The sequence below is a fragment of the Schistocerca nitens genome, chromosome 4, assembly GCF_023898315.1.
Source record: "Schistocerca nitens isolate TAMUIC-IGC-003100 chromosome 4, iqSchNite1.1, whole genome shotgun sequence".
Classification (NCBI taxonomy): Eukaryota; Metazoa; Arthropoda; class Insecta; order Orthoptera; family Acrididae; genus Schistocerca; species Schistocerca nitens.
Genome location: NC_064617.1, coordinates 295,964,235 through 295,989,914, shown reverse-complemented (window position 1 = coordinate 295,989,914; position 25,680 = coordinate 295,964,235). Strand labels below are relative to the sequence as shown.

General features: G+C 38.7%; 1 protein-coding gene across 1 annotated transcript in view; it reads left to right on the top strand.

The window, feature by feature from the left end:
- The first annotated feature begins 22,209 nt into the window (after positions 1-22,209).
- LOC126251393 (dnaJ homolog subfamily B member 6-like) overlaps positions 22,210-25,680 on the top strand; it is a 334,943-nt gene continuing 331,472 nt past the window's right edge. Inside the window, exon 1 of the mRNA XM_049951789.1 lies at positions 22,210-22,373. The gene's annotated coding sequence lies outside the window, so the exon portion shown is untranslated. The remainder of the gene's footprint in view (positions 22,374-25,680) is intronic.

Genomic DNA, 25,680 nt, shown 5'->3' with positions numbered 1-25,680 from the left:
TCGTGTACACCTTCCGGGTTACAGGACTGGAGTAGGTGGTGGTGGGAGGATGCATGGGACAGGTTTTACACCGGGGGCGGTTACAAGGGTAGGAGCCAGAGGGTAGGGAAGGTGGTTTGGGGATTTCATAGGGATGAACTAAGAGGTTACGAAGGTTAGGTGGACGGCGGAAAGACACTCTTGGTGGAGTGGGGAGGATTTCATGAAGGATGGATCTCATTTCAGGGCAGGATTTGAGGAAGTCGTATCCCTGCTGGAGAGCCACATTCAGAATCTGATCCAGTCCCGGAAAGTATCCTGTCACAAGTGGGGCACTTTTGTGGTTCTTCTGTGGGCTCCTAAACAGTGTTGATATTTTCATTTCAAAATTGGTAATAGTTAATCTGTTCCAAGACAGTAAAAAATTCTGATCTGTGATACTGTGGGGCCTCTAGCATGTGAAACTTGGAGAAACTGTGTTTCATATTATTATTGTTTATTAGATTACTATTTTTACACAGTATTGATAGTATTATAACAGTTCATTAACCCATAAATATTTCAGAAGAACAGTTATGTCCATACCTACAAGAACAGTGGAAAAAACAACATTTATTACCCATTATTAAAGCTGACCCAGAACCTCCCACAGAAGAACCACAAAAGTGTAACCCGGAAGGTGTACACGATCAAAGGCAGAGCCACGTGTGAAAGCACCCACGTGATCTACCAACTGACCTGCCTACACTGTGACGCATTCTATGTGGGAATGACCAGCAACAAACTGTCCATTCGCATGAATGGACACAGGCAGACAGTGTTTGTTGGTAATGAGGATCACCCTGTGGCTAAACATGCCTTGGTGCACGGCCAGCACATCTTGGCACAGTGTTACACCGTCCGAGTTATCTGGATACTTCCCACTAACACCAACCTATCCGAACTCCGGAGATGGGAACTTGCTCTTCAATATATCCTCTCTTCCCGTTGTCCACCAGGCCTCAATCTCCGCTAATTTCAAGTTGCCGCCACTCATACCTCACCTGTCATTCAACATCTTTTCCTCTGCACTTCTGCCTCGACTGACATCTCTGCCCAAACTCTTTGTCTTTAAATATGTCTGCTTGTGTCTGTATGATGGGAACTTGCTCTTCAATATATCCTGGGAACTTGCTCTACAATATATCCTCTCTTCCCGTTATCCACCAGGCCTCAATCTCCGCTAATTTCAAGTTGCCGCCACTCATACCTCACCTGTCATTCAACATCTTTTCCTCTGCACTTCTGCCTTGACTGACATCTCTGCCCAAACTCTTTGTCTTTAAATATGTCTGCTTGTGTCTGTATATGTGTGGATGGATATGTGTGTGTGTGCGAGTGTATACCCGTCCTTTTTCCCCCTAAGGTAAGTCTTTCCGCTCCCGGGATTGGAATGACTCCTTACCCTCTCCCTTAAAACCCACATCCTTTCGTCTTTCCCTCTCCTTCCCTCTTTCCTGATGAGGCAACAGCTTGTTGCGAAAGCTTGAATTCTGTGTGTATGTTTGTGTTTGTTTGTGTGTCTGTCGACCTGCCAGCACTTTCATTTGGTAAGTCACATCATCTTTGTTGTTAGATATATTTTTCCTACGTGGAATGTTTCCCTCTATTATAACCATATAATTAGAAACTTATATATCCAAAAACAATGGAATGTTTCCCTCTATTATAATCATATAATTATAAACTTAAAAAGACATGTCCCTAATAATTATATAAGATCAGCATATTTTGCTTTCTTTCAAAGTATCATATCATATGGAATCTTATTGTGGGGCAATAGCAGTCACGTAAAGGGCATTCTACTTTTACAAAAAATATTACTAAGAATAATAACCGACTCAGATAAGTTAGAACACTGTAAACCCTTGTTTGTTAAATTGCAATGCCTGACGGTAATAAACTTGTACATCTATAATGTTCTATTGTATGTTAGGAACAATATTTCAAATATATCATTAAGAAGGGATGTACATAGCCATAACACCAGGAACAAATCATGTTTAGATGTACCACATCAAAGACTATCCAAGTCACAGAATTCATATTTAGTTCTTGGACTTAAGTTGTACAATAAGTTAAGTATAGATTTAAAACAGTTACCTGTCAATATCTTCAAAGCTAAGTTGTACAGAATACTAGTAAATAATACTTTCTACACAGTAGACGAATTTTTTGAAACTGAAAATACTGTCTTTCAACACTGTATCTAGTGGATGGCCTTATGTAATCCAAACTATATTGTATTTAGTAATTAATGTTAAAAATGGAAGTTATCTTGACGTTGTCTATTGATTTATGAGCTGAACGACGACAAAATTTGATTGATTGAAGAGAATAGTCTTTTGAAATGTGGCGCTACAGAAGAAAGCTGAAGATTAAATTGGTAGATCATGTGACTAATGAGGAGATACTGAACAGAATTGGGGAGAAGAGGAATTTGTGGCATAACTTGACTAGAAGAAGGGATCAGTTGGTAGGCCATGTTCTGAGGCATCAAGGGATCACTAATCTAGTATTGGAGGGCAGAGTGGAGGGTAAAATTCATAGAGGAAGACCAAGAGATGAATACACTAAGCAGGTTCAGAAGGATGTAGGTTGGAGTAGGTACAAAAAAATAATATAGTTTGTGTTCAGTAATGATATATTGTTCAGAAAATAGCATAAATAAATAAATAAAGTCATTAATCAAATTAGTTATAAACATGTTGTTCAAATAATGAACTTAATATGGTATCAAATACTTCAAAATGTGTTTCTTGGGCCATTACATTTACTATGCAAACCTTCATACGGTTCAGAATGGAGTTTTATATTTAAAAAGTAGAAAACTAAACATTCCAACTTCAAAAGTGTCGAATGCCAAGTACACTTCCTGCAATTTGTCAGAATCTTTGCACTCACAAACGCAAATTCTGTGTTACTCTAATATCTGTGATAGGCAGTCTTCACTTCTCCAGGTGTAGACAGTGATGGTGATCTATTTAAATTTAAGTAAATGCTTTGTTTGAAGTATTAGATTATTAAAGAAAATTAGAGTATCGGTAGATAATGGATGTCAGTTAATAGCAAGAATGTCCAGAGCTATTTGTCCTGTAGTATCAAAATACTTCTATCATTCACCACTAAACTAATGTGAATCCTTTCCTTCTCCTCCTGCAGCTCTCTTCCTGGGTGTGCTCTTGACAAAACATGTAAATAAAACTTATTCCAATTTTTAATGCTTATAATGTGGCTTAATAAAACACATTTACACTGATTGTATTTTTCAAATGTTATAAACTACAGAAATTTTACGTCACTTATCTGTTATTTCTAATGCTTCAAAAACACTGCACAATCATGCACACATTACTCCTAAACAGTGTTGATATTTTCATTTCAAAATTGGTAATAGTTAATCTGTTCCAAGACAGTAAACAATTCTGATCTGTGATACTGTGGGGCCTCTAGCATGTGAAACTTGGAGAAACTGTGTTTCATATTATTATTGTTTATTAGATTACTATTTTTACACAGTATTGATAGTATTATAACAGTTCATTAACCCATAAATATTTCAGAAGAACAGTTATGTCCATACCTACAAGAACAGTGGAAAAAACAACATTTATTACCCATTATTAAAGCTGACCCAGAACCTCCCACAGAAGAACCACAAAAGTGTAACCCGGAAGGTGTACACGATCAAAGGCAGAGCCACGTGTGAAAGCACCCACGTGATCTACCAACTGACCTGCCTACACTGTGACGCATTCTATGTGGGAATGACCAGCAACAAACTGTCCATTCGCATGAATGGACACAGGCAGACAGTGTTTGTTGGTAATGAGGATCACCCTGTGGCTAAACATGCCTTGGTGCACGGCCAGCACATCTTGGCACAGTGTTACACCGTCCGAGTTATCTGGATACTTCCCACTAACACCAACCTATCCGAACTCCGGAGATGGGAACTTGCTCTTCAATATATCCTCTCTTCCCGTTGTCCACCAGGCCTCAATCTCCGCTAATTTCAAGTTGCCGCCACTCATACCTCACCTGTCATTCAACATCTTTTCCTCTGCACTTCTGCCTCGACTGACATCTCTGCCCAAACTCTTTGTCTTTAAATATGTCTGCTTGTGTCTGTATGATGGGAACTTGCTCTTCAATATATCCTGGGAACTTGCTCTACAATATATCCTCTCTTCCCGTTATCCACCAGGCCTCAATCTCCGCTAATTTCAAGTTGCCGCCACTCATACCTCACCTGTCATTCAACATCTTTTCCTCTGCACTTCTGCCTTGACTGACATCTCTGCCCAAACTCTTTGTCTTTAAATATGTCTGCTTGTGTCTGTATATGTGTGGATGGATATGTGTGTGTGTGCGAGTGTATACCCGTCCTTTTTCCCCCTAAGGTAAGTCTTTCCGCTCCCGGGATTGGAATGACTCCTTACCCTCTCCCTTAAAACCCACATCCTTTCGTCTTTCCCTCTCCTTCCCTCTTTCCTGATGAGGCAACAGCTTGTTGCGAAAGCTTGAATTCTGTGTGTATGTTTGTGTTTGTTTGTGTGTCTGTCGACCTGCCAGCACTTTCATTTGGTAAGTCACATCATCTTTGTTTTTAGATATATTTTTCCTACGTGGAATGTTTCCCTCTATTATAACCATATAATTAGAAACTTATATATCCAAAAACAATGGAATGTTTCCCTCTATTATAATCATATAATTATAAACTTAAAAAGACATGTCCCTAATAATTATATAAGATCAGCATATTTTGCTTTCTTTCAAAGTATCATATCATATGGAATCTTATTGTGGGGCAATAGCAGTCACGTAAAGGGCATTCTACTTTTACAAAAAATATTACTAAGAATAATAACCGACTCAGATAAGTTAGAACACTGTAAACCCTTGTTTGTTAAATTGCAATGCCTGACGGTAATAAACTTGTACATCTATAATGTTCTATTGTATGTTAGGAACAATATTTCAAATATATCATTAAGAAGGGATGTACATAGCCATAACACCAGGAACAAATCATGTTTAGATGTACCACATCAAAGACTATCCAAGTCACAGAATTCATATTTAGTTCTTGGACTTAAGTTGTACAATAAGTTAAGTATAGATTTAAAACAGTTACCTGTCAATATCTTCAAAGCTAAGTTGTACAGAATACTAGTAAATAATACTTTCTACACAGTAGACGAATTTTTTGAAACTGAAAATACTGTCTTTCAACACTGTATCTAGTGGATGGCCTTATGTAATCCAAACTATATTGTATTTAGTAATTAATGTTAAAAATGGAAGTTATCTTGACGTTGTCTATTGATTTATGAGCTGAACGACGACAAAATTTGATTGATTGAAGAGAATAGTCTTTTGAAATGTGGCGCTACAGAAGAAAGCTGAAGATTAAATTGGTAGATCATGTGACTAATGAGGAGATACTGAACAGAATTGGGGAGAAGAGGAATTTGTGGCATAACTTGACTAGAAGAAGGGATCAGTTGGTAGGCCATGTTCTGAGGCATCAAGGGATCACTAATCTAGTATTGGAGGGCAGAGTGGAGGGTAAAATTCATAGAGGAAGACCAAGAGATGAATACACTAAGCAGGTTCAGAAGGATGTAGGTTGGAGTAGGTACAAAAAAATAATATAGTTTGTGTTCAGTAATGATATATTGTTCAGAAAATAGCATAAATAAATAAATAAAGTCATTAATCAAATTAGTTATAAACATGTTGTTCAAATAATGAACTTAATATGGTATCAAATACTTCAAAATGTGTTTCTTGGGCCATTACATTTACTATGCAAACCTTCATACGGTTCAGAATGGAGTTTTATATTTAAAAAGTAGAAAACTAAACATTCCAACTTCAAAAGTGTCGAATGCCAAGTACACTTCCTGCAATTTGTCAGAATCTTTGCACTCACAAACGCAAATTCTGTGTTACTCTAATATCTGTGATAGGCAGTCTTCACTTCTCCAGGTGTAGACAGTGATGGTGATCTATTTAAATTTAAGTAAATGCTTTGTTTGAAGTATTAGATTATTAAAGAAAATTAGAGTATCGGTAGATAATGGATGTCAGTTAATAGCAAGAATGTCCAGAGCTATTTGTCCTGTAGTATCAAAATACTTCTATCATTCACCACTAAACTAATGTGAATCCTTTCCTTCTCCTCCTGCAGCTCTCTTCCTGGGTGTGCTCTTGACAAAACATGTAAATAAAACTTATTCCAATTTTTAATGCTTATAATGTGGCTTAATAAAACACATTTACACTGATTGTATTTTTCAAATGTTATAAACTACAGAAATTTTACGTCACTTATCTGTTATTTCTAATGCTTCAAAAACACTGCACAATCATGCACACATTACTCCTAAACAGTGTTGATATTTTCATTTCAAAATTGGTAATAGTTAATCTGTTCCAAGACAGTAAACAATTCTGATCTGTGATACTGTGGGGCCTCTAGCATGTGAAACTTGGAGAAACTGTGTTTCATATTATTATTGTTTATTAGATTACTATTTTTACACAGTATTGATAGTATTATAACAGTTCATTAACCCATAAATATTTCAGAAGAACAGTTATGTCCATACCTACAAGAACAGTGGAAAAAACAACATTTATTACCCATTATTAAAGCTGCCAGTGACTCAGAAAGTAGTTCAATATGCAACAACTAAAATTTTTGATCATTTGCCCAGTAACATAAAATATCTGACAGAAAGAAAAGCAAAAGCAAGTTTTAAATATAACCTAAAATCATTTCTCCTTGACAACTCCTTGAATTCCGTGGACAAATTTCTAAAAAAAAAAAGTATTCATTAATGTTGATACTAACCATGTTTACATATCCTGTAAACTGACCCAATCCACACTACTTTGATAAAAAAAAATCATTCAAATAATCTATTGAATACGTAACTAAGTAACAGTATATCTGCCTTATGCAGCTATCAACAGAGCAAAATTTGCAGTATTTTGTCCTGCAGGTTCTTTAGAGGCCTTTTTGAGATAATGCCAGTGTCTAATATTAGCACAAGGATGGTGTGTATGGACTTCTGTTCCCTCTTAGATTTTAGCTCATCTTCCAAATACTTGTAGGTAATTTGCAAGTTACGGGTGCTGGGTACAGTTATGTTTTCGAGGAAGGTGACTTGCTCAGATTTATTGATCATTGTTATGTCAGATCAACTCAACACATTGCTTTATTAGTTATCATTCTGAAGTTCCAGTAAATTTTGAATTTTTCATTATCTACAAGGATTACTTTGGTAACTGCATCATGCCTTTTCAAATATTTTGCGGGTACCAGGTAGCAAATTTAGGCATAACGAAACATGATAGTTACGTTATAACGGAAAATTTACTTATGATTAACTTAATAAGGAATTAGGGAGTAAAAAAGGGCACCAGTATATGATACAAATTACGTGATTGATAAAATGGAAAAGTTTTACAAACTATTCAATAAAATTTTAAACCAAACATGTCCCACAGTAAAAGAACTAAACAAAGCAGTAAAACACAAAGCTGAAAATTTCTCTTCTCAAATCACTAAACTGAGAAAGAACATTGTTATGTATGCTTCAGGAATAGTAAATTAATATCCTTACTACCAAAATATAAACTACTAGGAAAAAATGTTGAGACTCCATACCCAAAGACTGGAAAGTTGCACAGACCGCACCAATATTCAAGAAAGGTAGTAGGAGTAATCCACAAAATTACAGGCCCATATCATTAATGTTGATAAGTAGCAGGAATTTGGAACATACATTGTGTTCGAACATTATGAATTATCTTGAAGAGAACAGACTATTGACACACAGTCAACACAGATTTAGAAAACATCATTCTTGGGAAACACAACAAGCTTTTTACACACACTAAGTGTTGAGCACTATTGACAAGATATTTCAAACTAATTCTGTATTTCTAGGTTTCCAGACATTGTACCACACAAGCAGCTTGTAGTGAAATTGCATGCTTATGTAATATAGTCTCAGTTATGTAACTGGATTCATGATTTCCTGACAGAGAGGTAGCACTTCATAGTAACTGACAGAAAGTCTCCGAGTAAAACAGAAATTATTTCTGGTGTTCCCCAAGGTAGTTTTATAGGCCCTCAGCTGTTCCCTTATTTGTGTAAATGATTTGGGAGACAATCTGAGCAGCTGTCTTAGGTAGTTTGCAGATGATGCTGTCATTTATCATCTAGTAAAGCCATCAGAAGACCAAAATAAATTGCAAAATGATTTAGAAAAGATATTTGTATGGTTCAAACATTGTCAATTAGCCCTAAATAACGAAAAGTGTGAGGTCATCCACATGAGTGCTAAAAGGGATCCATTAAATTTTGATTACACTATAAATCAGTCAAATCTAAAGGCTGTAAATTTAACTAAATACCTAGGAGTTACAATTACAAACAACTTAAATTGGAAAGAACATACAGAAAATGTTTTGGGTAAGGCAAACCAAAGCTGCGTTTTATTGGCAGGACACTTAGAAAATGTAACAGATCTGGTAAAGAGACTGCCTACACTATGCTTGACCGTCCTCTTTTGCAGTACTGCTGCATAGTGTGGGATCCTTGCCAGTTAGGAACAATGGAGTAAATTGGGAAAGTTCAAAGAAGGGCAGTACATTTTGTATCATCACAAAATAGGGGAGAGAGTGTCACTGACATGATACAGAAATGGGGTGGACATCATTAAGATAAGACAGAGAGCTAGCACTTCATAGTAACTGACAGAAAGTCAATCGAGTAAAACAGAAATTATTTCTGGTGTTCCCCAAGGTAGTTTTATAGGCCCTCAGCTGTTCCTCATCTGTGTAAATGATTTAGGAGACAATCTGAGGAGCCGTCTTAGGTTGTTTGCAGATGATGCTGTCATTTACCATCTAGTAGAGCCATCAGAAGACCAAAATAAATTGCAAAATGATTTAGAAAAATCATTTCAACGGAATCTTCTCATGAAATTTCAGTCAGCAACTTTCTCCTCCAAATGTGAAAAAGTTTTGTTTACACTGACCGCAATAGGGAGAAATGATCATCATAACAAAATGAGGAAAATCAGAGCTTGCACAGAAAGATATAGGTGTTCATTTTTTCCTGGTGCTGTTTGAGATTGGAATAATAGAGAATTATTGTGAAGGTGGTTCTATGAACCCTCTGCCAGGTACTTAAGTGTGATTTGCATAGTATACATGTAGATGTAGATGAAGCTTAACACTCAATACATGCCTGTCAGATTGGCAGCTCCAGTTGTGTTAGTAAAACAACCTGGGGATGAGTGTGAGAAAATGCAATATTGTGAATGCAACAGAACGGTGTTAAAAGAAAACAAAGAAATAATGAGTGATCCAAAAAAATTGTGCAGGAAATTCATACAAAAGTTCAGCACTTACCTCCTATATAAAAGACAAGGAACAGTGTATTAAGCCATGAGGATGGTTTGAAAAGTTCTTGGAATCAGCACGAGATGTCAGCACAAGTGCAACGAGTTGTTCACGTGATATTCTTTGGACTGTTGCCTGTAAACACATGCCTTGTCAGTCCTCTTGGAAGAGAGCTGTGGCAGTCATGTGGCTCTGTTGTTGTTCCCACATAGTGATTTGCGAAGAAAGGAAAAAAATCAAGATTAGAGCAGTGATTAAGTACTTTGTAAAGAAAAGTATGAAAGCGAAGGATAGTCATGCGGATTTCCAGAATACACTGGGGGACTCTGCTGCTGATATTCAACTGTTTCCAAGTGGACAAATAAATTTAAATTTGGTCGGGAGAGCTTATATGATTATCTGTGCAGTGGTTGGCCAAGAAGTGTCGCTACTCCAGAAATCATTGCAAAAGTGCACAAAATGGTTATGGAGGATCACCAACTGAAAGTGCGTGAAATTGCTCACACTTGCTAGATGTCATCTGAAAGGGTATATCACATTTTAACTGAAGAATTAGAAATGAAAAAAGTTATCTGCAAAAAGAGTGCCGCAACTCTTGACGCTGGATCAAAAACGCATGAGATTGGACATATCAGAAAAATGTTTGGCCCGTTTTAGGAGAAACGGACAAGATTCTTTGCACTGGTTTGTGACCACAGATGAAACTTGGGTGCACTACTATACCCCAGAGACGAAACAACAGTCAAAGCAGTGGAAACATGCGGATTCTCTGCCACCAAAGAAAGCAAAGACAATTCCTTTGGCGGGAAAGGTCATGGCATCAGTGTTTTGGGATGGGGAAGGGTATTCTGTTTGTAGATTATATCCCCACTGGGCAAATAATTACTGGAGAATACTATGCTAACCTCCTAGACAAATTGCAACAAAAGATATGCCAAAAAGGCCAGATTTAGTAAGGAAGAATGTCATCTTCCATCAAGACAATGCATGCCCGCACACATGTGCCATTGCCATGGCAAAATCACACAAACAAAGGTATGAATTGTTGCCACACCCACCTTATTCACCTCAAATGGCTCTGTCAGACTTCCATCTCTTCCCAAAACTGAAAATTCACTTTGAAGATTCACTTCAAACACAGAATTGATAGCAGGAGTTGACAACTATTTTTCAGGCCTGGAGGAAAATCATTTTCGAGATGGGATCTAGGCACTGGAACATCATTGGACCAAGTGCATTAATCTACAAGGAGATTACACTGAAAATTAAAAATAAAGTTTCAGTGATGTAAGTACTTATTTTCTATTCCTTCCGAGAACTTTTCAAACCACCCTCATAATTTGTAAAAGGAACGAACAGTACTGCTAACAACAAGAACAACATACAGATTACTTCAAAGTGGTGTTCCTCAAGGAAATATAGTAGGGCTTCTTTTCCTTGTGTATGTTAATGATTTAATGTAAATTTAAAACTGCAAGGTCATATGCTATGCAGATGACACATACTTCGTCGGCTGGGCCAGTGACATAGAAACTGCTGCCACCAGCAGTGAAATCTAGGAGGCTACATTGAAATTTCACAACATTTCAGTGTGTTATTTGAATGATAACAATGGGCGATTTCTGTTCTGTCAGACATGTTCAAAAGAAAAGACACCACATGGAATCTGCAGCTGTGATATAATATATGTAAATTGGAGATTGAGGGGGGAAAATGGCACAGAAAGGGAAGGGATTACTTATGTCAGCTGCATCAAGGCATTAGGAGGAATCAGTGGTGACAAGTGAAAATGTGTGCTGGGTCAGGATTCGAACGCGGGATCTCCTGCTTACTAGGCAGGTGAATTAACCTCAGCGCCACCCAGGACACAGCGCTCATTACAACTGTGTGGACTGTCTCAGCACACCTCATGGCCGACCCACATTCCTACTGAGCACCAACTACCCACAGTCCCAGTCCATTTCCTCCGTGCTTGCTACGCTGAGATTCCCGCAGGGTGTCAGATGTACTTGTGCATTCGCACTGAAGAAGGTGGATCCATTGCCTATTTAGGCGAATCAATTTTTCGAATGTGTTGTGTCTGTTCTTTTGGACATGTCTGGAAACTGATAATTATATGGACACGAAAGACATACATAAAATCTGTTGAGAGATATAGTATAATGTCATTCCATACGATGCTTGCTCCAGTATGACATAAGCTGTGGTTCCTTCATACATTCCTTCCATTCTTCTGCCAGTACTTAAATTTGCATGAAGTGTCAAACCTCATTTTGCTTACATGTAATGTAAACACACTCATATAGAGCGGCAGTCAATAAGTAGTGCAATGTATTTTTTTGAGCCAATTTTGGTTGAAAAAATGTGGAATTTGTTGTGGGACATCATGGAATATTCCCACTTTAGCACCAACAGTCTCATGAAGTTTCAATAGGTAACAGACTTGTATGTATGTAGACTTCAAAATGGCATCTGTAATGGACATGTGTTCCAAGCAAAGAGCTGCCATTGAGTTTCTTTTGGCAGAAAATCAGAGCATTGCAGATACTCATGGGCACTTGCAGAAGTCTACAGGGACCTGGCAGCGAACAAAAGCCTGGTGAGCTGTTGGGCAAGGCGTCTATCATCACTGCAATGAGGTTGCACAAACCTGTCCATTCAACAAACCGCGTGCCGGCTGGTCGCACACCGCTGTGACTACTGCAGCGTAGGATTGTGCGGATACTCTCATTCAAGGTGATTGATGGATCACATCACTGCTCAGCTGGATGTCGCGGTTGGCTTAAACACTTGGCCACCAGTTGGGGTACTCATAGGTGTGTGCCCACTGGGTCCATTGCTGCCTAATAGGAGACCACAAAGAGCTTCCATCTGTTTGGCCTAATGAAGGATATTGCAGGAAGCTGTATATGGGTGATTAGGTGGTTATTGATGCATAAAGACGTTGGTTCTGATGTTAACCAGAGGCACCTGGGTCAGGATCTGTAGTTGTAGAACACTTCAGACAGAACTTGCAGAATATCATTAGTAATTTCTCTGATCGTGCAGTTGTAATAGGGGGTGACTTCAACTTGCCTGGTATACATTGGGAGAGTTATACTATCAAACATGGTACCAGAGACAGGGAATCATGTGATATTGTTCTGGATGTCTTGCCCGAAAATTACCTTGAGCAGATAGTTAGAGAAGCAGCTCATCTTAGACCTCCTGGCAACAAACAGACCTGAACTTATCGAACTGGTTAATGTAGAGGAAGGTATCAATTATCATAAGGCTGTGATAGCATCTATGATGATGGGTCCTACAAGGAATGTTAAAAAAAGTAGGAAGATATATTTGCTCAGCAAGGATGACAGGACACAAATTTCACAATATCTCAGCAGCCAACATCAAATATTTGGTGATGAGGATGAAGATGTGGAGAACAAATGGAAAAAATTCAAAGGCATCATTCAATATGCCTTAGACAAGTATGTTTCGAGTAAGGTTATAAGGGATGGTAAAGATCCACCATGATTTAATAGCCATGTTAGAAAAGTGCTACATGAACAAAGAGCACTTAATCTCAGATTCAAGAGGAGTAAAAATCTAGCTGACAAGCAAAAGCTGAATGAAGCAAAAATTATCATAAGGAAAGCAATGAGAGAAGCATTCAAAGATTTTGAAAGTAAGACGTTGTCAACCGACATGAGTAAAAATCCTAACAGATTTTGGTCATATGTAAAATCAGTAAGTGGGTCAAAATCATGTATTCATTCTCTCAGTGACCACACCGGCACCAAAACGGAAGATAACAGAGAGAAGGCTGAAATACTGAATTTGGTCTTCCGAAGTTGTTACACCACAGAAGATCAGAACACTGTCCCTCCTTTCAATCATCATACAAACATCAGAGTGCCCCAGAGAGCATCCCAGAGTGCCCCAGAGATCATCCCAGAGTGCCCCTGTGAGCTAAAACACCAAGAAGAATCACTTCTCGGCTTTTGGCAAGATCAATGTGTAGCAGTTTGTATAAAATAACAAACTAAAACACAAATGCCAGATATTGAGATAACGGATCACGGAATTGAAAAGCAGATACAATAGCTTAGTAGTGGAAAGGTCTCAGGACTAGATGAGATACCTATAAGACAATATAAAGATTATGCAAAAGAACTTGCTCCCCTTCTAGCAGTAATTTATGGTAGATTGCTTGATCAATGAACGATCCCTAATGACTGGAAAAAAGCGCAGGTCATTCCTGTTTTTAAGAAAGGTCATAAGACAAATCCACACATTATAGATCTATATTGTTGACATCAATCTGTTGTAGAATTGTGGAACATGTTTTATGCTCAAGAATTATGACGTTTTTGGAAAATGAACAGCTCCTCTATAAAAATTCAAAATTGATTCCATAAACAGAAATCCTGCAAAACTCAGTTAGCTCTTTTCCTCCACGAGATCCACAGCGTAATGGACAATGATGCTAAGGTTGATGTCGTGCTCCTTGAATTCAGTAAGGCATTTGACACCGTCCCGCATTGCTGTTTAATGAAAAAAATACAAGCTTGTGGAGTATTGGAGCAGACCTGCAATTGGATTCAAGACTTTCTTGCAGATAGAACTCAGCACTCAGCATGTCACTCTCAATGGAACTAAATCGACGGAAGTGAAGGTAATATCTGGTGTACTACAGGGAAGTGCGATAGGACTGTTGCTGTTTATAATATATATAAATGATCTAGTAGAAAGCGCCAAATGCTCTTTAAGGCTATTTGCGAATGGTACAGTTGTCTATACCAAAGTGGCAACGCCAGAAGATAATACAAATTTGCAGAACGACCTGCAGAAAATTGATGAATGGTGCTGACTCTGGCAGTTGACCCTGAACATAAATAAATGTAACACATTGCGCATACATAGGTAAAGAAATCCACTATTGTACAGCTACACTATTGATGACAAGCAGCTGGAGACAGCATCTGCCATGAAGTATCTAGGCATAACTATCCAGAGCGACCTTAAGTGGAATGACCATATAAAACAGATAGTGGAAAAAAGCAGACACCAGACTCAGATTCATTGGAAGAATCTTAAGGAAATGCAACTCATCCACGAAAGAAGTGGCTTATAAGGTGCTTGTTCACCTGATTCTTGAGTATTGTTCCTCTATCTGGGATCCCTATCTGGTAGGACTGATAGAGGACATCGAAGAGCGGCGCATTTTGTCACAGGATCGTTTAGCTGGCGAGAGAGCATTACAGAGATGCTAAACAAACTCCACTGGTTGATGTTACAAGAGAGGCGTTGTGCATCACAGAGAGATTTGCTATTGAAATTTCAGGACAGCAGTGTTCAGGAGGAGTCAGAGAACTTCCCACCACATACATCTCATGTAATGACCATGAGGAGAAAATTCAAGAAAATAGAGACAATACAGAGACTTATCGACATTCATTCTTCCCACACACTATTCGCGAGTGGAACTTGGAAGGATCAAATAGTGGCACGGAAAGTACTCTCCACCACACACCATTAGGTGGCTTGCAGAGTATGATGTAGATGTAGATGTAGTTGTGTCATGCAGATGCACAAGCTCTCCAAGTAATGTGGGGTAAGGCTGTTGCATTGAATTACATTGAAAAATAGGGTTTTGTAGCCAAAAGAGTGGAGAATGATACGGTGTATTGGAATACTGAATAAAACCAACTTGCTTTAAGGAAAAAGACATATTACATTACTAACTGAATGCCCCTCGTATTATGCACAAGAGTGTATAGGGTGATATTTGTATGCATCTGTTACAGTTTCCTCATTTGATAAGAGGTACTATGTCCTGCATTAGATATTTTAAGTCAACATTTGTCTGTTCAATAAAGGCATTAAAATGCTTACTGAATACAAAATAATATAATATGTATAGATAAAAAGTCTACTCACCACGTAGTGGTAGGAAGAAACACATATAAAAAATATGGAAATGTGTCCTCAAGGGATTAGCTGAGCAGTCTAAGGCGCTGCAGTCATGGACTGTGCAGCCAGTCCCAGTGGAGGTTCGAGTCCTCCCTCGGGCATGGGTGTGTATGTTTGTCCTTAGGATGACTTAGGTTAAGTAGTGTGTAAGCTTAGGGACTGATTACCTTAGCAGTTAAGTCCCATAAGATTTCACACACATTTAAACATGGAAATGTCCAAGCTTTTAGAGCCACTAGCTCCTTTTTCTGGCAGAAGGGTTGCTCTCCTTAGCCAACTTTATACTTATGAACAACTGCTTTACATTTCAGGGGCAGACACAGAGACCTCAGTGGTATGGCCATGGGAATCAGGATGGCTCCTTCCTATGCCAACGTTTCATTGGTAGTGTGGAGGAGGCTTTCCTGGGATCCATAAGCCTTCAGCCCCTAGTTTGGTTTAGATGCATTGATGACATCTTTGCCATATGAACTCATGGTGATGCTAACTTGTCCTCCCAATTATATTTCACATGGTGCATTTCAGTATCAAGTACCTCTTTTCTTGACATTGATCGTGTCCTCACCGAAGGTCATCCTAATCCTAGGTCAGCTACACACTTCTGTTCACATTAAACATACAATCAAACAATAGAAATTAAGTTTTGACAGTTGCCATCCTTTTCATGTCAAACATTTCCTTCACACATCCCTGGTATTTGAGGTAAATGTATTTGTTCAGATACAGACTCTCTGCAGCTGTAAACTACCTCTCTCATGGCCTTCACTGTACATAACCATCCCACAAGCCTAGTTCAAAAGCAGATTTCCCAGGAAATGACATCCAATCCAATGACTCCTCCAAAAACATATTAGATGCACACCTCTTGTAACTCAGTACTATCTGGGGCTTGAATGTATTAAACAGCTACCTCCCAAAGGCTATGACTTCCTAAAATCATGCCTTGAAATGAGATCCACTCTGTCTGACATTTTGCCCACCACACAGACAGACAACAAGAAAGATCCCTTTTCAGGCTATGTTGTTGTCTATCTTGTTCAAAATGCTGTCTGTTTTTGACCTTGTCCACTAGTTTGCACATTTATCTATCTGTATCACCTATATTAACAACATTTTCTCCCTTTTCCAAACTCTTCCCATTTCCTAAACCTTGCCAATCCTTTATCTTAATCCCTGTTCCTCCCTCTTCAACCTTTTTGCTAGGAGGAGACACTGGGTCCAGCTTGCAAATTTCATTAACCTTTATATGTGTGTGTTCTCCTGCTGCTACTTAGTGAGTAGTTACATTACTATATATATATTAATTTATTACAGTGTGCCTGCAGAAGATATGTCACAGCTGGTGGCGATACCTCTTGGTGCAGCGGAAGGTGGTCTGGCTGTCTAATCCTGGTGCTGCCTGTCTACTCCCCTCATTGTCTGCCATTATTACAGCAGAACATTCCTGGAATATTTTTTGCTAATGCCACATCCCATGCAGAGCTCAGTTGGAAATCGCTGAACTTGGTGACAAGATTGTCGAATGTATTTTTATACATGCCCTTCATTGATGCTGTGCTCTGCCACTGCAATCTTGTTGGTTTGGCCAAGGCGAACACTCCTCACATTCTAAACAGTGCTGGGAGATGCACTACTGCATTTGGTTGATGTAGTGACTGCCACATTTGCAACTGATGCTGTAGATGCCAGGTGTCCATAACCCTAGTTGGTCTTTGACTGACCCAAGTATGTTCCTGATTTTAACTACTAAATGGAAAGTGGTTTTTATGTCATGATTCTCTCTTACTCTCACAATCTCAGCTGTGGATGGCCCTGCATAAGGAAGGAACACTAGGCACTTGATTTCTTCTCGACTGTTTTCTTTCTTTTGTTTGCTCAGCAAGAGAGCATGCCTTATTTGTATCTCCAAGTAGCCATTCTTGTGAAGGGTTTTGCACAAATCTGTAACTCGTAGGCAGAGTTTGTTGCATATAGCTTGCACTCTTGTACCACAGCGATGAGCCCATAATTGCGGTGCACTAGATGATGGCAGCTATTGGTGTTTAGGTACAAGTCTATGTGTTTCTTCTTCCTGTAGATGGAATGTTCCAGAGTAGCATCAGGCTTCTTCATCAGAATGCCAAGGAATGGTAGGCATCCATTTTCTTCCACTTCCTTGGTGGAGCTGTATGCTGTTAAGTAGTACAGGAATTCCTGTATATTTTCTTCACAATGCAGCCAAATTATGAACATTCCACACATGTATCTGTAGAATGTTTTTGGTTTTGGACATGTGGTTTTGAGAGTTCTTTAGGCCAGATTAGATGTAGGTTGTGATCTTCTTTATTTGTGTCAGAGGTATACTAAAATGAACACATATACAATACATACAAAGAAAACTATACAATATTCACCCAGAATTGGGCAACTTTGATAGCAATGAGTGCTGCAGACGTCAAGTCATTCATGCTACAGCTGGTTGGGCAAGAGTTGCATTTGAAGAGATGCCGGGTTGTCTGCAATTCACTGCATTCGCACAGTGTTGTGTTGACAGTTGGAAGTTCCATTTAAGGAGATTGTCCCTCGATCTTGCGACATTGGTCTGTCGTCCGTTCAAGGACTTCCAGATGACCCACTTCTCCATGTGTCCAGGTGGTAGGGGTTCTTGTGGTGTCATCCAGTTTGACATGTGTTCGCATCTTTCCACTTGGTGAGTCAGGTAACTGCAAGTGATCCTTCTAAGGGTTGTGAAGTTGTTAGGAAAATCTTCCTGGACTTCAGTCTTGGCTTGGCAGGTTGATGTCCAAAGAGTGGACGTGAGGTCACTGTATTTGATTTATGCCTCTCGATGTTAGCGGTGACCTCTCTTCTGATGTCACATGGAGCAATCCGAGAAAGACATTGAACTTTGTCCATGGGGGTTGGCCTTAGGCAGCCTGTAACAATCCCACAGCTGTCATTTAAGGCTACATCAACCAGCCTTGCATGTACTGAATTGTACCACACTGGGCTAGCATACTCTCCTGCAGAATAGCATAAGGCAAGAGGTGTTGTTCTTAATGTTTGTGGATGTGTACCCCAGCTCAACCCCGCCAGTTTCCGGAGAAGGCAGTTTCTGGAGGATACTTTCTGCCACAGCTTCAGGCAATGTTCCTTGTAGGTCAGTGTATGGTCGAGAGCATTATCAAAACAGATTTAATCTGTCAGTAGTGAAATGACTGTCAAGTAATAACATTCAATCCTCTGGTGGTACTTATATGAAGAGAAACATGACATCAAAGCTTCATGCTGAGTGTCCAGGTGTATCTCTTGAGCACTTTCACAAACTTTGTCGAGTTCTTGTTGGACAGTAATACATGAGAGGTTTCAGTGGCTGTCCCAGGTGTTTCGCTGTCTCATACATTGACGAACTCATAGGGTTCAGTGTCGGATGTGCTGGAATTACACATTTCTGAATTTTTGGGAAATGTAAAGCTGTGGTAGTATTGGTGCTCTGAGGTACAGCATTTGATGAATGAGATGGTCTCTCTTATCATAGCTGGTGTAGAATCGTTCTTCACTTGCTTGTATGTTGGATCCTGTGATGGCATCTCAATTTTATGCTAGTAGTCATCTGACTGTTAACAGTACTGTTTTGGTCAGCTGCTAGGACAACTGTATCACTATTCTCATGGGAGTTTTTAGAGTGATCAGAGCTGACAGATATCCTTTCTTATGTGAAGTCTGTACCCTTTAAAGAAGTTCATTCAGTGTCTACAGACAGAACAGATTACAGAGTTGCAAGCTTTTTATCAGGGCAAAAGGGACTAAAGAGAAAAGTTAACAAAACAGAAACAGATCTCAAGTCATATACAGAATGGCTCTTAGAACATCTTGTTCGAAGTAAAGAGACAGCCACACTCCTTGTGTGGGGGAATATATTTTCTGCTTTCATTCTCAAACATTACCTGTGGATAACAAAAGTCGCCATGTAAGAATACAAGCAATGACCAGTACAGCAATAGAAACTACTTCAGAAATGTCTTACTAGTGAAAAGGTTCACTGTGCAAGAGAGATCAGCATTCATCAGAGCATTGGAAAGCATTAAGACAAAAACAAAGCGTACCATACACTGACATGCTGGATATTAAGAGTAATCGTCCTATTTGGATAAGATCAACCATTCACTTGTGAATTACCATAATGGCAGGAGGTGTGTAATGAACAAACTGTTGTGGAAAAATATAATGAATTCTTACAGCCTTTTATCACATTCATAAGGAAACTAATTTTAAAAAATAGGTTTAATTATAAGAAGCAATATGCATTAAGTTGTGAGTTCTCAAGGCCTCCATAAAAGAAAACGTTAGTTGGTTAAGAACAATTTAATGACCAAACTTGTCTATTCCTAACATATTGTACAAATGCTGGAAAAGTGAACACAAATGCACTACACGTGGCCATATGTGTGTCCGGCATATAAAATAGAGGGCAAGAGCCAATACAAAATTATGGGCTCCATCTCATTAATAGGTGGGTCTACTGTTCTGATATGTGGCATACAGTTACTCTTGCATCACAATCATGACACACCAGCGAGTGCTTTCTTCTCAATGGTACAAGACCGAAACCATTTAGTGAAGTTACTGCATTTAAAAGGATTTGAAATCATGCAACAGATAGCAGCAAGAACACACTCACTAACACATTCACAAATTTGTTGCCTTAAACTCCCACTACTTGGAACCCAGCACAAAATCGCCTTTCCATCATCATTCTAAATGAAGGAATGTGTCCTGGATGGACTGATCAAATTTCTCTACTGGGTATTTGCATTGTTTGTTTTGAAATTCAATCAGCAGAGCAGATGAGAAAAATTGGAGCACATACGCATCTCATATGCTCCAATACCCTCAAGCTCCCCTTGCCTCAAGTGTCAAATGGTAAATTTGTTTAATAATTATATTCTGAGGACATGATCAAGGTAAAATACAGAGCAGTATGATAAATACAGAGCTTGTTAAAAAAAAGCCTGGTAAACAGATCAATACATATATAGAAATGCAGGCTATGAAATTGGACTAAATTTTAGAGCCTGTTCATGGATGTGTGTTAACTTTTTGAGGAGCACAAGAGGCTAGGGAAGCCAAATGTAATATTAACACTGGACTGGAATCTGATGCTCTTAATAAATGCTGTGACAGAGGTAATTTGAATAAATAATATCTTAGTGAAATAGGTCAGATAGATTATCTACATCATGCCATAAAATCCACTGAAGAAAATCAGAGCACAAAGAAATTTAGAAAACTTATGAGGGTCAACAGAAAGGTCCGATCTTACTCGTCGGCTTTGACCCGTGACGTAAGCGTGTTGTGGTGTGTGACGTCATTACGGCGCGGAAAACCTAATACATGGTTTGATGTACTCTTGTTTAAAGAACATGTATACGTAATATGAAGCAATTTGATGAACATATTGATCTGTAGCGTAGCCCACTTGAGGTTAGGTTGGGAGTTTTTTTTTTGGAATGCGGCCGCGGCAGCGGCCGCCTATGATTCGAAAATATTGATTTGACACTAATGAAGCCTGTTGGGTGATGGGGGGGGGGGGGGGCACTGCAGACTCCCCCCACCGCATAACGACATATTTAGTTTCTCCCCACCCAAAAACCCCCAATTTCCCACGCTTGTCCCGTTACAGTCATTAGGCTTTTTGTGAAACTTGTGTATTTCAGTGTTTACAATACGTATTCGATGTTTTTATATCCGCCATATTGGAATTGTTGTTTATGGTCGTTTCCACGGTATTTGTGACGTCATGGGTCAAAGCCGACGGGTAAGATCGGACGCTTCTGTATTTCCACTTATGAAGCATCAGAAAAGTCTCACAAGTAGCTAAAGGCAATTTTCATGCAAATTAGAGACTGTAAGAACAACATTGTGGTATCTTACAAAAGCAATTGAAAATGCAGTGTTAATAACTCCATAAATAGAAAACACAGGGCATTATAACCAGAGATGATGCTAATAATTCAATTTTTTCAATACATGTTCCTTTAAAAAATAAATAAAAAATGGACATTAATTATACACTCATAAACTAAACGTGAGTCACGTCACATAATGGGTTTAGTACATCATGAGTGTAAATTAACTTTTTCTTTACCAGTGTGTCATCTCTTCTTTAATAACGGCATTAAAGAAGCATAAAACAATACTGTTTTAGTAGATCAAGCAGTAGTCACACAAGCTGCTGACCTCTGTACAGATCCACAACCATCTAAAGTTCACTTACATTAACAACAGTTTCAGAATGATATGGGAGAAATGTACGAACCACCAATTTCTCACACTTCAACTTCCTGGATGTTGTATTATTTTCCAAATTTTTTGACGTGGCGCTTCTATATAATATCTCAGTCGCTAACATTTCTCGTCACTCATAAATAGCATGTTAACTGCAAAAGAAAATACCTAATATCACAGTAACTGCATGCTGGCAGTTCTGAAAAAGAAACTTTTCTTTTGTGAAAAAATGAATGGAACTACTTCTCTTTGGCATTCAGTTAATCCAACTCGTAATTGTGTACTTATTCTTTGACCTTAATGAGTCGTAATTAGTGTAGAGTTAACAGTGAGCAAAAATGAAATGTGTTTCCTCGAAATATTATTTTTAGCTTCACACAGTAAACTGGTTTAGCTTACAACGTTATTTTGAATTAACAAGGCTTTCAAAAAACGCGCCACAAAATGTCAATACGGCGCGGTGGCAGCTGCGACAACAAATTCATGAAACAAATGCTGTGCGACTTCCGTACAGATGGCACCAGGCGCAGAGTTCATGATTTCGTTATCGTTGCACATGCTGCCACCTATGTACTCAAAATTTTGGTGTGCTACTCGGTTGGTAGTTCATGTGCAATGTGTATGAAAATTTTGTTTGAATAAAGGGATTTTGTAGTGTTAAGCCGCTGAATCGAGATTTCATAGCGTCATCTGGAGTGATCAAGGTAATACTTCTGCTCTATGTTCGTATGCAGTTCCGTAAATATGTATAACTATCCCTTATTTATGGGTAAATGTCCCTTCTGGAGGATATTAATAATTTTTGTGGATTTTCGGTTAGCTATTTTGTGTAATCGTAGAACTTGACGAAATAAAAGCTAATGCCTTGCTTGTTGTCCTAAGACGTTGTTTACAATGATCAGTTGTTTCATTGGTAGCATCATCAGCTACATTTGCAAACATAGTTAGTGTGGAATTAAATTAAAATGTATTATGTGATCGTTATAAGCGGCAGATAGTGGATTCGACAACACATGATGAGGCGTTAGTGTGTCCTGCCCATGTTAATGCGTGGCCAGCGTCAGCTGATAATTTAATCATATTTGGTTGAGTGAGACATCGCGTAGGACACAGTTGTTTGGTTCTCAGTTGTGTAAAACTTGTTAAGTTTTCGTTACTGTTATAATAGGTATGTAATTTATCTGTCGCTATTGAAATCTCGTCACTTCATGTGAAGATACACCATGTCAATGCGCGCATGGTAGAGGCATTGATTTGCTTACACAGTGTAGCGATAATCGTCCATTTGTTCGTTGAACGCTGTGTACAATTTTCTGATACTTTTTTAATGAAAAGAGATTGCATATGCATGTTCTGCGAACCTGGAGTAAGGTATAGTGCTATAATTGTAGAAATAGGGTACTATCCAGATTTTCAGAATTTGTAGTGCCTTGCTACCCTTCCAGAAAGTCGTACAAACATCTAATAAATCGAACCGATTAATTTGGGTGGCTGTTGCAAAATTTTGAATTCTTGTTTGTTTGTAGGTAATCGTGCAGTTTATAAAGTTTATTTTGAATTGTTGGTTTGCGCTTTAGCAAAATTGAAGTAAATTTTCTGTAATACAAGAAATGAGTAAGGACAGGGAAAAACGGGGGAATTCGAAGGGACCCTTACACTTGCGATGTGAGTAATGTATAGAATAAGCGGCCTTCTTCTCGTTTTGCAAATTGGTCAATACCATTACAATCGATAAGTATGTTTCATTTGCATACATGTATCTTCGTATTTGTTGATAAGACTCGACTTTCGGCACCTAGTATTTTGCATTCATGCTTGTAGAAATCTGAGGAAAGAGGTATTTCTAACTGATGCCTTGCGCCAAGCAGTAATAAATAATATTTGCCATTTTTGCAATCCCTACGGATCTGAATAAACATCACTTTCGTCAGGACTTCTTGTTGCTCCTGATAATCTGGTAAGATGGAATGTTGACAAACAGCATGCCGACTAAGAATTTATTAAATATTCATTGTTGTAGTGGTCGACAGTTATTGTGTATCCCACAGCTATAACTGATAGAGCGCCAGCGATGAAAGCATCTCAAAGAACTTTCCATTCGCACACCGCGACAGTGTTGTGCTAATGTATGGACAGCTGCTCAGGCACGCGCAGGTACTTCACTTTCTGGATTCTTGCCGAGTCAGTACTAGGGGCTCCTAGACGGCATAGTCAACGGATAATTTCTTGTAGCGTACGCAACAGTTCAGAGTAGTCAGCCATTTACATAACAATGATGTACATCAGCTACTGATTCGTGCTCTTAATCCTTATGAAACATTGATGTATTGAATTTAAAACAACACATTCTGTCATGCGCTTATCCAGTGAGGCGGGAAAAATAAAAATATTCGTAAACCGAAACCGCATCATGTCCTATGAGGCGTGCGGCACCAGTTCAATATTAGTTACAAGAAAGCAAAATATAATGTACGTTCGCTATAAGTACACACAGAAGTTGTGAAATCACACATCTACCGGTCATCCACCACGAAACTAACGTGTGGAAAACTGCAATCTAATGGAAGCTTAGTAATTTATCTTCATGATGCTATTAGCAGCAGCCAACAAAAGCAGGCTCTTATTATTTGTATTGGTCATTTTTTTTTCCAGTATTCTTAGTAGACATAAATATTCATCCTGGCACTTTTCAGTTCTACAGCACTATGTATTTTTAAACATTACTGGTACGTTCTGTATGTCTTTCCTCCGCCCACACGTACTTCCACCACTAGCCACTCCACTATGCCCTCTAACCCCCCTCTCTGCTCGTGAGCCTTGTTCATGGTTATTGAAAACTAAACCTTGCCTAATGGTTTACATGCCTTGCTATCGAGCTGAAATTGACTGCAAGGAAAGTAACGAAACCGCACATTTTTGTAGCACAGCATTTTCTTTCTCGTTGTCTATTTGAGCAGTAAACTTCCACATTCCTATTTTTTTTTAATCTATAGTTTGTCCATCTGAATGTTTGCGTACCACGTAAAAACTTGTAAATTGGTCAAGAATTTTCTGATTTTTTTTTTTTTTTTTTTTGCTAAAGTTTCCCCATTCTATGTGAACTATAAAAATTATACACATTAAAAATATGTAGCCTGTATGCGTCCGATCGTTCACTCGAGTATCGTGTAATATTTAGAAGTAAATCGGTCTAGTACGATGGAGATTTTTGGTAACGATATTAAACGACTACTTTTCCTTATACTGTTGTGGTGTTTAACTTGAGACAACTGCATAACTCGAAAACAACGCATCGTACGGAAAAGAAAGGAAAAAAAAATCTAGGTGAAAAGTTGGTAGTAAAGGGGACATATCCCTGTGCTACAAATGGACATCACCAAGCTACCCCTCTCGTGTGAGCGAGGTCAGCTTCGTATTTTCAAATGGGAACCCCCCTATTTTTACTGCATACTCGAATTCTACGCAAAAACGCGGGTCGACAGAAGCGTCCGATCCCACGCGTCTGCTTTGACCCGTGACGTAAGGGTGTTGTCGTGTGTGACGTCATGACGGCGCGGAGTTTGGTTTGAGTGTGGCTGTCTCCAGTTCTGTTTTATCTTATTTTATTTACTTTTCTGATCTGTTCGTTCTATCTCGTGAGATTTTTTTTAAAATTTAAAAACTTATTACTTATTTTAATTATCTGTTTTAGTTTATTATATTTATCTTTCTGATCTGTTCGTTATATCCCGTGAGATTTTTTTTTAAAGACAAAAAACACTAATCAGCTACTGAAGCATCTTTATCTTCTATGGGTTGCAGGGGTTACGACCCCTGGGGAGGTGGGTGGGTATTCATGCATGGATGTCTTCACTTACACGTTGTAGCTACGCAAGGCGTCTAAATTTGTTTACATTTAGTTTGCCCCCCACCCAAAACACCCCATTTCCCGCGCTTGTCCCGTTAGTGTCAATAGGCTTCTTGTGGAAAGTGTATGTGTGTGTTTTTGTTTCCGCCATATTTGTGACGCCA